This window comes from Dipodomys ordii, unplaced genomic scaffold, assembly GCF_000151885.1.
Source record: "Dipodomys ordii isolate 6190 unplaced genomic scaffold, Dord_2.0 Scaffold49, whole genome shotgun sequence".
NCBI classification, from domain to species: domain Eukaryota; kingdom Metazoa; phylum Chordata; class Mammalia; order Rodentia; family Heteromyidae; genus Dipodomys; species Dipodomys ordii.
In genome coordinates this window covers 8,225,892-8,241,302 of record NW_012267265.1, presented here as the reverse complement: position 1 = coordinate 8,241,302, position 15,411 = coordinate 8,225,892, and positions in this window count along the sequence as shown.

Below are 15,411 nucleotides of genomic sequence, written 5' to 3'. Positions count from 1 at the left end.
CTTAAATGTACCTTTCTCTTAAAGAGTGTTTCTCTCCCAGAGTGTTTCTCTGGGCAATCTCACCATGACAATTCAGGTATAACTACTATTATACTTCTTTAAAGCCATGTTTCTGGTCATTTTCTTCCTTTCCACTCTGAAACACTTTGGTCCCCACTCTGCCTCCTGGATATTTGCTAAAGCCTGGCTCATTGCCCTCCAATCTTTACAGACAAGTCCCCAATTCAATGCCACCCTCTTCTATCCAGCAGTTGCATAATTGTTGGTTATTTTACTATTTAAGAAGATAATATTTCCAACAACCTGTACATTCATCAAATATGCTTGCAGTGCTAAGAATACCAAGCATTATTCTAAGAGCAAAAGCTATCGTGTAAAAGAAAAAGTAAAAAATAAAAAACCCACTACTTTTAAGGAAATAAGATAAAGTAAATGAGAATTAAACCAAAGCTGAAGAATAAAATATGTAGTATTTCAGATAATAGATGCTAAAAGAATGAAATGAAGAACATAGATATGTGATGCTTATTTGTGAGGTGAGAAGTTAGAAGTTTGAAATTTTGAGCTAGATTAGTCAAATAAAAAAATCTCATTATGAAGACTTCTGAATCGTCTGAGGGAAGAGTCAGTATGAAGTAATTTTAATATTTCTTGACTTCTCCTCCAAAAGTCTTGTCCCCTGCCCTTCTGCAGCCATGTCCCATAGTATGCCCTGGATTTTCTCAATTCCAAGAAACACACCCTCTTTTCTGTTTCAAGGCTGCCACTCTCTGGAGCAAGTCCCCTGTACCTCAGCCCCCACTCGGTGTATTCCAGTTCAGACCCTCCTCCATTCCCACTGGGATGGATGGAGAGTTGTCTTACCAAGTTTTTATTATTGCTCACTGCCCTTATGTGTTCAGCTCCCTCATTAATTGGTCCTTATTTATGGTCTATCATTCTAATCACTCCCTTGTATATAGTATATGAACTTAACTACCTTGTCTACTCCATCACTGCACCAACTTGGCAGAAACCCAATCTTAATTAAACTATTTAGTCTTGCAGCTCAACAACTATGTGGTGATTACTTATATTTTTCAATCTCCATGAACCTCTAGTATTTCCTCAGATGACCTTAATAGTTGTTTTGGAGCATGTCTTATATATTAACTAAGACCTATATTTCTGTATAATCCCAAATTAACATCCAACTTGAGTCAAGTTAATGTGCTTGTGCTGTATCTCCTCTCAGTAAAGATAAACTGCCTATTGAATGTCTTTGTATTTTTCAACAATCTGCAAGTTAAGTCAAGCTAAGTCAAGATGACCAAAATACCAAGCCATTTGGGTCAATCAAATTTCCATCCACACAGTTCTCATACTGATAGACTTTGCTCACAGGTCACATGACTAGAATTTTCTTAGTCTCCCTTAACAGATGGCAATGTTCCTGATCTTTTCTGCAGTGACTACACATGCACTCTTAATTTATATTACCGCTTTTACTTTTCATGCCATTCAAACCTGTCCAACACATTCCAATATTTAACACACTTATTTATTTCTACGAATTGCCTGTGCCATTTTGTATACTGTGTACTGCTGATTACCCAGTATCTAAAACAGTATCTACTGAGTGTGTGTGTGTGAGAGAGAGAGACAGCGAGAGAGAGAGAAAGAGAAAGAAGGAGAGAAAGAGAGAAGGAGAGAGAGAGGCAGAGAGAGAGAGACTGAGACAGAGACAGAGCACTTATTTGGAACAGGACCTTGCTTTGTAGCCCAAGCTGTCCTGGAACTTACTTCAAAGCCTTTGCTGGCCCCAAACTTATGATCCTCCTGCTCCACCTCCAGAGTGCTGGGATTACAGGTATATATGTATAGCACCACACCTGGCAATAATTGTTTTTTAAATGAATCAGTGAATGAAAAGTATGTATATGAATACTTTACATCTCAAGTTTTATACTGTAAACACTTTTTAGATTCATCTAATATAAACTGTGAAATCTAGCTATAGAATAATGGACATAAAATGTGTTTTCATGGGCTGGGAGTATTGTTTAATGGTAGGGTGCTTGCCTGACATGCATGAAGCCCTGGCAAGAAGTGGTCCACTTCTGTGGCTCAAGAGGAAAAAGTGCTAGCCTTGAGCAAAAGAAGCTCAGGGACAGTATCCAGGCCCTGAGCTCAAGCCCTAAGACTGGGAAAAAACAAAAATAAAAACATGCTTGCTGAATCTTTGGCATAAAATCGGGTAATGCTATGGACCTCATGAATTCCTAGGTGAAATCCTAGGACATCATAAAGCCCATAGGCTATCATCACGGGCATGACAACCTTTAGACTAGGATACTTTGTAAATAGCTAAACATTTTGAGTTCTGTGTTCCACATGGCAATCACATTGGCATACTAATTTATACACTTATCTCCTCTGCAAAAAATTTCAAGTTAGGAAAAAATGCATTTAAAAGTGACTCTGCATCCTGAAAGGAGGTCCCTAAGTGTGACAGTGTCACTACAATTCATAATAGAATGTTTCAAGAAAAAATGCTTTAGTATTCTACGACTTGCTGGATAATACTCTTGATTTATTGCCAAGTAAACAAATTTCTATTTTCCTCTTCTTTAAAAAAGCATAGTACATGTCAGATTCTTAATTTCATGTCTAAATCTTCAACAATGAACTGCAACCAAATATAATTTCTATTATATTATTTAATGCCTCAATTATTAATAAATCAAGAGTGCATGAAAGAATGCATAAACATTAACATACTGTTCATGCTGATGAATCTGTTTTAATATAAATGCACCCAAACATAGAATTGTTCAAATAATAATTTCAACAATCAATATAGAACTCTTTCAAGTGACTCAATATTTAAAGTCACTGATACAAAAGCCTATACAGTCACATAAGAAAGTTTATCTCAGTTTCTACATGAATTGTGCAGCCCCAAGAGACTTTGTTTCTCAAGCACATACTTTATAACCTTCTTAGATGGCAACTTGAAGCTGCTCTAAACAAATTAGAGAAAAATAAAGTGTGAAATCTATGAAAGTTAAATGCCTATTAATATGCATGAAGTTAGGCAGGGTCAAGTAATGTTTGTAAAGAAAGAAAGGAAAAATTCAGAGTTGGTGGGAAGCACAGAGGCTCTCACAGTGTTGAGGACTGAAGGTCTCTGATCTTTACTAGCTGACACAGATATAGGTCAAAATATCACTTTTAGGCCTTATAAAAACCAGGTTTGGCATTCAAAGCTTAGATTCAAGGGCCAGAAAAGGATTCCTGATACTGAAATCCAGAATAATTCCCCAGTCATATGCTATGTTTGGTTCTGTTTGTGGGGCTTGACACCGTAAATTTATTGAATGGAGGAAAGGTTAAAAATACATGCTTCCTGTGGTCAGATGAGACCCACCAGGAGCAGAAGAAAAAAAGGCTTAGCTGTACAAACCCATTTCCTAAGATAAATGACATATGGAGGTACTAATGGAGCATTATAACAATGTATTTACAGAAGACAACATCAGAAATGAGAATTAGTATTCATATAAGAGCATGCTGAATTTTCTCTAAGAGGATTGTGCTATGTGAGCAAGGTAGATCACTAAGAGATAACTTGAGGAAATCAAGAATCAAGAAAATGATAAATGAAAACCAGTCCAAGAATGAGGATCATAGGGGTTTCTAGCAAGAAAATAGCAGTGAAATACTGTTATCAAGACTATGCTACACTTCCGGGTAACTTCTCACACATAACTTTAAGCTTCAACCCATTATCTGCCAACGTTTAACTTAAACAGTCATTTATTCATTAGGATTATTCTTATTTTTCTATACTAATTTCTTTCCTATGATTTTTTATTTCACTCTCTTGAGTGCTATATCTTCAGAATTAAATGCTCCTCACTGTATATTTATTTGTTTTTAATTCAAAAATAAACTCAGGAGAAGTAGCTCATATTTCATTTTATATACTGTATATGCCACTCATTGATTACTATCAACTTCTTTTATACAGTTTTTAAATTCAATGAGTAATGGGCATAAATCTGAAAACAAAAGAAAGTACTAACAAGGAAGAATAAAAAGCACACAATTAACTTCCCTGTTCAAGGAAGCTATTCTCAACATTTTAATATTGACAAACAGTGCTTGTTTTCTTAGTAGTTTTTCACTCATTGTACTTTATCTTTTAACAAATGAGGCTGCTTTCTAATATTTTATAGCCACATAACTCACATTTTTTCTGTAGTAGAAGATAAATTCTCTTCCACAGAATCACAAATTCTCTAACAAGTGCCAAATTTCTTCTAGGTGCCAGACACCGTCTTAGGCACTACATCTATAATAGTAAGGAAAAATAGTCCTCATAATACCTACATAACTTGACTAAAGCCTGAGGTGAGAAGATCACCACACACAAACCTATGATATTTCTACAAAAATAGACATAGAACTCTTGAAACAAACAGCCCAATTTAATAATACTTGTCCCGACCCGCAGGACGTCAACAAGGGCAGTGAACCTAAGCTAGAAGGAATGAAGGGATAAGAGACACGAAGAATGACAGCAAGACAAGGGTTCTGATCAAGCTGCAAATTTTTATTTTTCACACAGGGGTATTTATATGTTTGGAATAAGGAAGCTTTTTTCATTGGCCATTAAGGAAGGTTTTTCATTGGCCATAGAAGTACAGGATGTTTACTTAGGGCAGGAGGAAAGGGTGGTCGTTTGCAGTTGGATTAGGGCAGGATGAGGGTAGGATTCTGTAAACTCAGCCTCAAGATGTTCCAGTGAGATAGTCAAGCCTGTTATGTTGAGAGACTCAACTTTTGGCTCCCGACATCTTCCCCTTTCTTATTTAGAAAATTGACCATCAATTGTTGGCTGCTCTTTTTAAGGGGGTGACAGAGGCTCTGTTCCTCTAAGGGCCCAGGATTTTTCTCCACTCCTGAGCGAGCCTCCTCACTTGGGGGAGGGGAATTTTACAGGCCTTGGCACGTTTTTTGAGGAGATGGCTTGGGGTATGCATGCCAATCGTCATGCACCCGGAGGACGGAGTTCCTTCCTTAGTCAGAGGCTCGAGCCCCACGATGGGCACCAGTTGTCCCGACCCGCAGGATGTCAACAAGGGCAGTGAACCTAAGCTAGAAGGAATGAAGGGACAAGAGACATGAAGAATGACAGCAAGACAAGGGTTCTGATCAAGCTGCAAATTTTTATTTTTCACACAGGGGTATTTATATGCTTGGAATAAGGAAGCTTTTTTCATTGGCCGTTAAGGAAGCTTTTTCATTGGCCATAGCAGTACAGGATGTTTACTTAAGGCAGGAGGAAAGGGTGGTCTTTAGCAGTTGCAGGATGTTTACTTAGGGCAGGATGAGGGTAGGATTCTGTAAACTCAGCCTCAAGATGTTCCAGTGAGATAGTCAAGCCTATTATGTTGAGAGACTCAACTTTTGGCTCCCAACAAATACTTTAAAAATATGAAGAGTACTTATCCATGAAAATATGTAGATGACAAAGTTGAACATCATTTGAAAATTGCAATTTAAAATGAGATACCACATGTTTATTTGGATAGGAAAGAAAAATCCAAATATTGATGACATCAAATGTTGACAAGAGAGCACTGCACTGAGAATTCTTAGTTATACAAAATATTACAGTCACTTCAGAAAATGATTTGGCAATGTCCCTTATCTTTTGAGTCAGTATCACACTCCTCTGTATTTTTCCAAATGGTTTGAAAACTTAAGTCTATACAAAAAAAACTACAGAATGGTGATTATAGTAGATTTATCATATTTGCCAAGATTTAGAAGCCATGATGTGTCCGTCAGTAGGTGAACTCTGACACCTGATACAACCAGTGGTACAACCAGACAACAAAGTGTTATTCAGTAATTAAAAGAAGTGGGTTATCCAGCTATAAAATGTAAGGAAGCCAGATGCCATTGACTCATGTTTAATTCTAGCTATTCAGGAGGTTGAGAGCTAAGATTCATGATTCAAGGCCAACCTGAGCAGGAAAGTCTGTGAGATTCTTATCTCCAGTCAACCACTGAAAAGTCAAAAGTGGTCAGAAGTGGAGCTATTGCTCAAGAAGTAGAGCACTAACCTTGAACAAAAATATTCAAGGACAGTGTCCAGGTCAAATTCAAGCCCTAGGACCATCACTCAAAAAATAAAATAAAAATACATGGAAGAATTTCAATGCATATAACAAAGTGAAAGAAGTCAATCTGAAAAGACTAAATATAGGATATTATTTCAATTATATGATATTCTGGAGATGGACTGAACCATGGAGACAGGAAAAGTATCAGTGACAGGCAGGATTTCAGATCTGTAGTGACCAGAAAGTATTGTCTGGAATAAATAACGTGATAACTTTACCCAAGTCCATAGAACATACAGCACCAATAATCTGGAGCTATGGGTTCAATGTGACAATAAGATTTATCATCTCTCACAGAGGTGTCACCATGTTTTAGAAGGTAGACAATGAGGGAGACTGTGATGGGAGACTGAGAATGTTTGAAAAAAATCTCTGTATCATCTCAATTTGCAATAAATTTAAAGAATGAGCACTAAAACCACTAATAGTCTCTATAAGATTAAAATATCTGCTCTTGATTTGAGGAAGTGGAAAAACTTCCCTTGTTCCTGAATTGGGATAATTAACATCGTGAGAATGGTAATACTGCCCAAGACTATCTACAAATTCAATTCAATGTCCATCAAAATCCCAACAACACTCCTCAATTATATAGAAAAAGAAACCCAAAAATTCATGTGGAATTATAGAAGACCCCAAATAACAAAAACAATCCTGAGAAGGAAGAACAGCACTGGAGGAAAATGAATACTAACTTCGAACTGTATTGCAAAACTATGGTTATAAAAACAGCTTGGTGCTGGCACATGAACAGGCCTGAAGACCAACGGAATAGAATTAAAGACCCAGAAATGAACCCACAGACACCTAATATTTGTTAAGTGAGCCAAAAACACAGGATGGAAGAAGACAGACTCTTCAACAAATACTGCGGGCAGAATTGGTTATACACATGGAAAATACTGAAGTTAGAACCTTACATATCACCATGCACAAAATCAATTCCAAATAGATCAAAGACCTTGAAGGAAAAGCAGATACAATAGGAATAAGGGAAGCACTAGGGCTTCTTGGTCCAAGTCAAAACTCATAAGTAAGACCCAGAAACACAACAAATCAAAGAAAGTCTGGAAATATGGGGTTATATTAAACTGAAGAGTTTCTTCAGGATAAATAGCCTATAGATTGGTAGAAGATCTTTACTAGCTATACATCAAACAGAGGCCTCATATCTAAAATATACTTAGAGCTCCTGTCAAATCAAGCATCAAAAAATGATTTATGAGAGCCAAAATATCAGTTCTATCCCCTTGACCTTCCTAAGAAACTAGTGGGCCTGACCTTTCTCCTCATAAAATTTTATTGAGTGTTACTGTTGCATTGGTTCACCTTTTATCCTTTGTCTTACCAGTTTGTTATTCTCATGACACTATGTTCGGGGAGCCAACATAGTGGATAAGCCAAGGAGTAGGGAAAGTGGGAGAAAAGGAGGGAAGAGGGTAGCAATGTTCGACAAGAAATGTACTCATTACCTTATGTATGTAACTGTAACCACTCTGACATTACCCTTACAATAAAATAAAATTAAATTAAAAAAATATACTTAGAGCTCAAAAATTTAAACCCCTAAAAAAATCCTCAAAGAAATAACAACTCCATCAACAAGTGGGCGAAAGCCTTAAAGAGAGATTACTCCAAAGAAGAAATAAGAATGGCCAAGAGACACATGAAGAAATGTTCAACATCTTTAGCCATAAAAGAAATGGAAATCAAAATAACATTGAGATTCCACCTCACCCCAGGTAGAATGGCCATTCTCAAGAAAACAAGTAATAACAAATACTGGCAGGGATGTGGCAAAAGGGAACAATACTACGTTGTTGGTGGTAATCTAAACTTGTTCAACCACTCTGGAAAGCAACAAAAGACTAAACATAAAGCTTCTCTATGACTCAGCAATCCCACTCTTGGGCATTTACCCGAATGATCACAAACAAGGCCATCAGCACAACCATAAAATTGCAGCATTATATACCATAGCTAAGATACGGAATCAGCTGAGATGCCCTTCACTGGATGAATGGATCAAGAAAATGTGATATGTATACACAGTGGAATTCTATGCTTCCATCAAAAACAGTGACATAGCCTAATTTGACAGGACATGGCAGAACTTGGAAAAAATTATATTAAGTGAAGTAACTGAGACCCAAAGAAACATAGACTGCATAAACTCTCTCATCTGTAATACCTAGAATATATCTATGTATCTACATGTTAATCCAATGGATAATAAAAGACAAATAAGTGTATTTTGTGGTGATTAAACAGCACACCGTGCATCACATGGTGAGAACAAAGGAGGATATTCTTCGGAGAGGATCACAATGGCTCAATGTGTATATGGTGATATAAAATGATGCTTATCAAAATGAATGCCAACAAATTGAAAAAGACGTTTTGTATTATACTATTTTTAGTTATTTTTCTTTCTTTTATTTCCTTTGTTTTATTCCCTGTCACTGTTTTTTGGTATCCATATCCTTTGTCTTCTATGTATGTTTTTCTGATTTGGGGAAGGGAAGGAGAATCGCAGACTCTGTGGGACAAATTGCATATACATTCAACAGTGATACTCACTAGACACTATGTTGGAAATGAACTTTACAACTTGGGGGGAAGTGAGAAATGGGAGAAAATGAAGGAGGGGCAACATGGTTCAAAAAGAAATGTACTTATTTATTTATGTAACTGTAACCCCTCTGTACATCACTTTCTCAATAAACTTTAAATGAAAAAATAAAATAAATATCTGCTCTTTGAAAGACATAATTAAGTGATGAAAAATTAAGCCACAGAATGGGAAGATGTATTCACAGTATTTGTGTGTGTGTATATGTTTGTGTGTATTCATATGCCTAGCATATATAATACATAATGTATTATTCACAAGATAAGCATATCCAGTTTTATAATATAAACATATTAAAGTATTATATAAATATATATGTTAAAGTAATATAGATATATACATATACACATATGTAAAACAAAAATATTCCCTCCAGGCTAAATTAAAGACTCTTGAAAACAGTGATAATGACAAAACAATGAAAGGACAACAATTGCTAAGTGCATTGGACCATATATAATGAAGTGTATCAAAATGAACCCCAAGAATTGGAAACAAGAGGTTCTTGGGCTGCACTATAGGAGAAATGAAGCAAATCTCCTCAGTATTTGACATAAAGAACATGAAATAGATCTAGCTTTTGGTGATCAGTATAAATGTGTAGAACAACAATTATGTAAAATTAATATAGACTTCTCCATACATTTCAATTATGAATGATAAGACTTGCTGCATGCACAGCACAAGTAAATATGAATAATTTTAGAATACTAAATTCTCCTTCTGAGTGTTTGTGGTTTTTCTTCAGTGATAATCTCCTTAAAACCATAAGCCACAGACAGCATGAGTCTACTCTAGTTGATAGAACTAAATAATGGGAAGTGCAGGAGTGAAGTTTATTTCCAATAAGATAAGAACCAAGACTTGCCATTTCTGTTTTCAGGATTCTCTGTTTAGTAGCCTCAGTTTCTCAAGCTGGCAGAAACTAAGATAGCAGACTGCTTCTCACATTATGTTCTCATCTTAGTAACCAGAAAACTATTTTCATTTCAGATCAAATTTGAAAAGTCTAGGGACGAATTTTAATTGGCTCATCTTGGGCCATGTGTCTATCTCTGGACCAATCACAGTGGCTAGATGATTAGAATACCTCTCAGATGAAGGTAAATAGTGGTAAATAATCCCTTACCTAAGCACTCATACGAGAAAGAGCAATTTTTAAATGGAGACAATTGTTTTTTAAAAGTGCAACTTGAAGTCAGAAGCAGGAGAGAACTACTACTACTACGACTTCTACTATTACTACATACACATACACTATATTATATGATAATATATAATATATAGTAAGATATTATATTGATATATTAAATAAATTAATGTTGACAATATATAAATAGTATATAGTATATATTCTCATATATAACATATGTATTATATTTTATGTTTTATTATTATATATAATACATATAATATTATAAACAAGGCCTTTAAACAGTCTGAAAATAAAATCCACTATTATCTAGTAGCTAACCTTAAAGACAACTTCTCTAAGCTTGTGTTCAATTTAGACAAACCACTCATAATGAATTTATTTCCATGTCTTGAATTTTTATGTATCAAGAATGAGAATATTTTTGCTTTGCCAAAGGTCAATTGTGCTTTTTTATGCAGGTTATGAAGGAGGAAAAACATGGTTCCTACAAAGAGAAAATCACTTCATTCAAATAAAGAGGTTAATCCGCTGAGAATTTTATCAAGCCCCTTCACACCAGTATGTTGAATCTTTGCTACACTGTCAGATTCCTTCCCATAAAGCTGGGTTCCATGCACCGCAGATGGTACATCTGACTTTCGAGCAGGTGTTGAAGCAGGCCTGGCCCACAGCATCCGGATGCTTATCACCTGGCCACTTTCCAGCCACAGCTTGGACTTTGAGCTGTTGAGGAGATTGTCAAGGAGATTGATAGTGTGCACTGTATTGGAATTACCCATGATAAATGACACAATTTCCTTCACTCTTCTCAAAAGACAAGCTGTGACTCACAAGACTGTACCGCTAAACTTGATGAGTCTCTCCTTCGATGGGGAAGGTGCCTAAAAACACATTCGAATCCAGACTGGTCTTACCTGAATAAGGCAGAGCATTTAAGCATCAATGCCTCACTCCATCGGGAGATGTAAATCAACTAACTGAGTATAATCCAGGGTTTTTAGACCTGAAGCATATTTGTAGTAGAAATTCTCTCTCTTGATTCAATTTGGCAATTACTATCTATTCTATGCTCAGAAGTGTGCCAGCTTTGGTAAATTAAGTGAAAGCTGCAGTGATAAAGCCTGAAATCTCTGTGGTTAAAACAGTGTAGTTCCATTGCTTACTTTAAACTGTTCAGTGGTACTGGTGCAGCAGAAGGGATGGGAAAGTAGTGGAATCTGCTCCATTCATTTAGTTACAAGATTTTTCACTGTCTCCCAGTTCACACCTGTGAGAGAGAAAGAACAGGTTATATGTGGGAGATTTTTATGGAGTAGGTATGAAAGTGATATTTACTATGTCACCCACTATGTCATTAACATGGATGATGTATCCCTAATCTAGTAAATCAGAAAATGTAGTTTACCTGTTTGCTCAGGAAGAAGAGGAAAATGGATGTTATTATTAGCCATATTTGCTACATTGGCAGTACAGTAATACAAATGAGGAAATAGAAAGTTGATTAAATATGAGCTCTACTGAAACAAAAGAATTGTTTTTCATGAACAAAAAGTTCATAGTTTTACTTATTTTTATTATCAGTGGATTAAATTATCTTCTTTGAAGGAGATTATTTTCAAACTGAAAAAAGAAAAATATGGAAAAATCTTCAAAAGTCAATATCAACAATCATAGTGAATGATAAGTAATGCAATAAAAGTAACATTCACAGATTGCTGTGCAAGTAAAGTCTTTTTAAAAGGTTCACCAAGAGAGGAAATGTATACAATAAAATTCTTAATTTTAAGAAAAATCACCAATATTATTCTCTATTTTATATTACACAAAAGTTGCAAATGAATTCACAATCAAGAAAAGTATCTGTATTCTTCATTTCCATTTGTTGCTTCCTACCTCAATCCTCTAAAATTAGAAATATAGCTTAGCAGCCGGTTGCCCATAGCTCACTCCTGTAATCCTAGTTTCTCAGGAGGCTGAGAATTGAGGATCGCAGTTCAAAGCCGGCCAGCGCAGGAAAGTCTGTGAAACTCTTATCTCCAATAAACCACCAGAAAACTGGAAGTATCACTGTAGTTCAAGTGGTAGAGCAATCACCTGGAGCTGAAGAGCTGAGGGACAGCGCTCAGGCCCAGAGTTCAAACCCCATGACCGACAAAAAAGAAAGAAAGAAAGAAATAGACCTAATCACCTGATGCTAAGCATGATGGGAAACTGAGAACAGTTTCCTGCTGGAATATCAGAGGAAACACCTGTCCTGAAGGTTGGAGCCTTACAGAGCAGAAGAATTGTTCTACTCATCATCTTCATACCTACCTTTATGGCAATGTGCTTTCCCTGTTCACCCTGATAATCCTGCTTTCTCTTTGTTCACTCAGGGTAAAGTGTGGTTTTTAAAAATAAATCTGGGCATTGGAGATGTGGCTTAGTTGATAGGGCACTAGCCCGTGAGTAAAAACATCAAAGTACTAGATTTGAGTCCCAGACTCAGACCTAAAAAATAATAATAAATTTGAAACATACACATACAAACAAAACAATGCCAATTTACTATTTTTGCTTTTTTACCAAAAAAAGCACAATTAGCAATTAAGAATGATTGCACCACAATATAACCTGGAAGAAATATGTTAAAAAAATTTTAAAGTTAAAAAGAAGAAAAGTCAGTGGCTCATGCCTGCAATCCTAGCTACTCAGGAGGCTGAGATCTCAGGATCTCCTTTCAAAGCCAGTCCAGGCTGGAAAGTCTGAGAAATTCTTTTCTCCAACTAAGCACAAAACAAAAAGAAAAAGAAAAAAGTCAGAAGTGAAGCTATAGTTCATGTGATAAAGTGCCAGACTTGAGCAAAAAGCCTAGGAACAACACCTAGAACTGGAGTTCAAGACCCAGGAATGGGGTTGAAGAGAGAGAGAGAGAAATAGTGAGAAAAAGAGGGGGGTAGGGTAGGAAGGGGAAAGAGAAAGAGAGAGGGTAGGAGGAAGTGGAAGAGAGAAAGATTATGATTCAAAGTAATCAGGACAAAAAGCAGATTTCCTCACAAGAAGTTAGGAGACCACTTCAAATTACAATTCCTTAAGAACCTGAATCTAATTGAAGAATGAAACATGTGCACACAAGCTATATTCAAGAACACATCTGTTAATATCAGCTCTGTGATCCTGTTATACATGAAGTGAAATTGTTCCTTCAGATAGGATAAAAAGGCAGATAATATTCCAATGTATTTCCCTGTGCCTAATAAGATTTGCCTTGAATTTTCATGGATGTCTCTATTGATTTAATATTTTTTTTAAATGAGGACATTGTACCTAATCTAAATATGCCCAGAATCAGTGAGACAACCCCAGTGAAAGCATGCTCTCCCTAAATTCTCTCAACAAAGTCATACTCAGCCATGCAGCTAAATATGGTGGTCCATGCCTGTTAATCTAGCCACACAGGAGGCAGGGGGGAAAATAATCTTGAGTTTGGGGCCATCCCGAGGAATATGAGTGAGACCTTATTTCAAAAACCAATGTGCACAGGATCTCATGTTTCAGCACCCTGTACCCCACTCACTACAATTCTTTAAAAAGACTAAGTCAATGCCCAACAAAATAGATACCACTTGCAAGTGGGGATACTGGCACCCAAAGGAGAAGGGAAGAAGAATGAAGTGGGGAAGGATAGGAATGCGGGCAAGAATTCATCGTATATACCACAGAATTGAGAAATATATGGGAAGAGGTGAGTCAAAGGGAGGGTGAAGATCTTAAAGATCAAGATGGATTATACACATCACGTCTTTGTTAAATTGCCAAACAATTCAATACGTAATCTAAAATTAAGATAAATAAGGCAAGGGGTGGGTTGGGAGGGGTAGTTGAGAAGAAAGGGGTGACACTGATCAAGACACACTGTATTCATAAACTGCTTTGGTGAATGCCAACTCCTTTGTACTTAAAGAAAATGCACATCAACATATAGTGAGAATTTTTTTGCCATAAATGTTAAACAGAAAATAGAATTTACACACATGGTAAGCTCTTCTCTCTTGACATGTAATCATGTATGTGCTCATCAAGTTTTGTTTTCAAGATTCAAAGTAGCTGTGTGCTGAAACCACTCCATTAGAGAAGTCCTGGACAGGTTGACGATACTGCCATGTTCTGTTCAGTAGATTGCTTTGATGCCAATTGTAGGTTAGCCCCTGTAACATGAACATTGCATAAACTTCCAAATGTCAGCCTTTGAATTTTAAAGTTGAATTACATTTCCTAACCCACTTACTTGATGTAGGAATGATACTAATTCATATTATACCGGTGGGAGAACAAGGAAAAGCCTCTCTCTGAAGGAAGGTAACCCTGTAGTTGCAAGAGTAGCCAGCAGTCAAAACTATGGTGAGTATCTAAAAACTGTGATCCCTCTCCCAAAAGATGAAGGACCACATTAGAGTAGCTGAGCTAGTCAATGCCTGCTACATTTCAGTCTCTACTTATTCCCTGTTCTGGGAGAATGGATACATGCCCAAACCAGCACAGCTATAAGTAGTGACTTTGGGTAAGCACCCTTCTTCCTCTAATCCCTTAAAGTTAGTATCCAAGAACAACATCAGCAGCTTACATCTGTAACCTAGCTACTCAGGAGGCTGAGCTCTGAGGATCATGGTTCCAAGTCAACCTTGGCAGAAACACTTATGAGACTCTAATTTCCCATTAACCACAAAACAAACAAAAACCAGAACCAGAAGTGAAACTGGCTCAAGTGGTACAGTGCTGGCCTTGAACAAAAAAAACATAGCATCTGGGCAGTGAGTTCAAGCCCTAGGACCGACACAAATAATAAATACATACATGGCTGCACACACATACATAGCAGTTGTCCACAGCTTCATCCTCAACAGCCACCTTCAACTTCAGAACTTCTGATTCTGCATTTCAAAATAGTGTATTTACATAAGAGTCACACTAGATTGCTAGCATTAATCCTTTCCCTGTAAACTGATAGAGTTTTAACACTTTAAATAGTAAATATTTTATAATTCAGGAGACACTTTGAATAGAAATGAGTCTTCACTTTATTTAATGTTTAAAAAAAGAAGATTTTCTGCCTGAGATGTTACCTAATAATCCATTTAATAGGAAATTCCTTTATTTGTTGTTGTTCCTCCTCTCTAATTTCCCTAATTACTCCAAGTATTGTCTTCTTTATGTTTACTCTCAAACTCAGTTTTATCCTTTCTACTGTGGATAGCCTCATATGAAGTCCAATTTTCTTCTTTTCTAATTTGGAGTATGTTCAATAGTATATTTATGTATGTATTTAATGCCATTAAGATGGGCTTGCTGTTTTCTTTTTTATTTTTGATTTATTTTATTTTATTTGTGAACATACTGTACAGAGGGGTTACAATTACATGGGCAGGATAATGCATACATTTCTTACCAAGCATTGCAGCCTCCTCCTT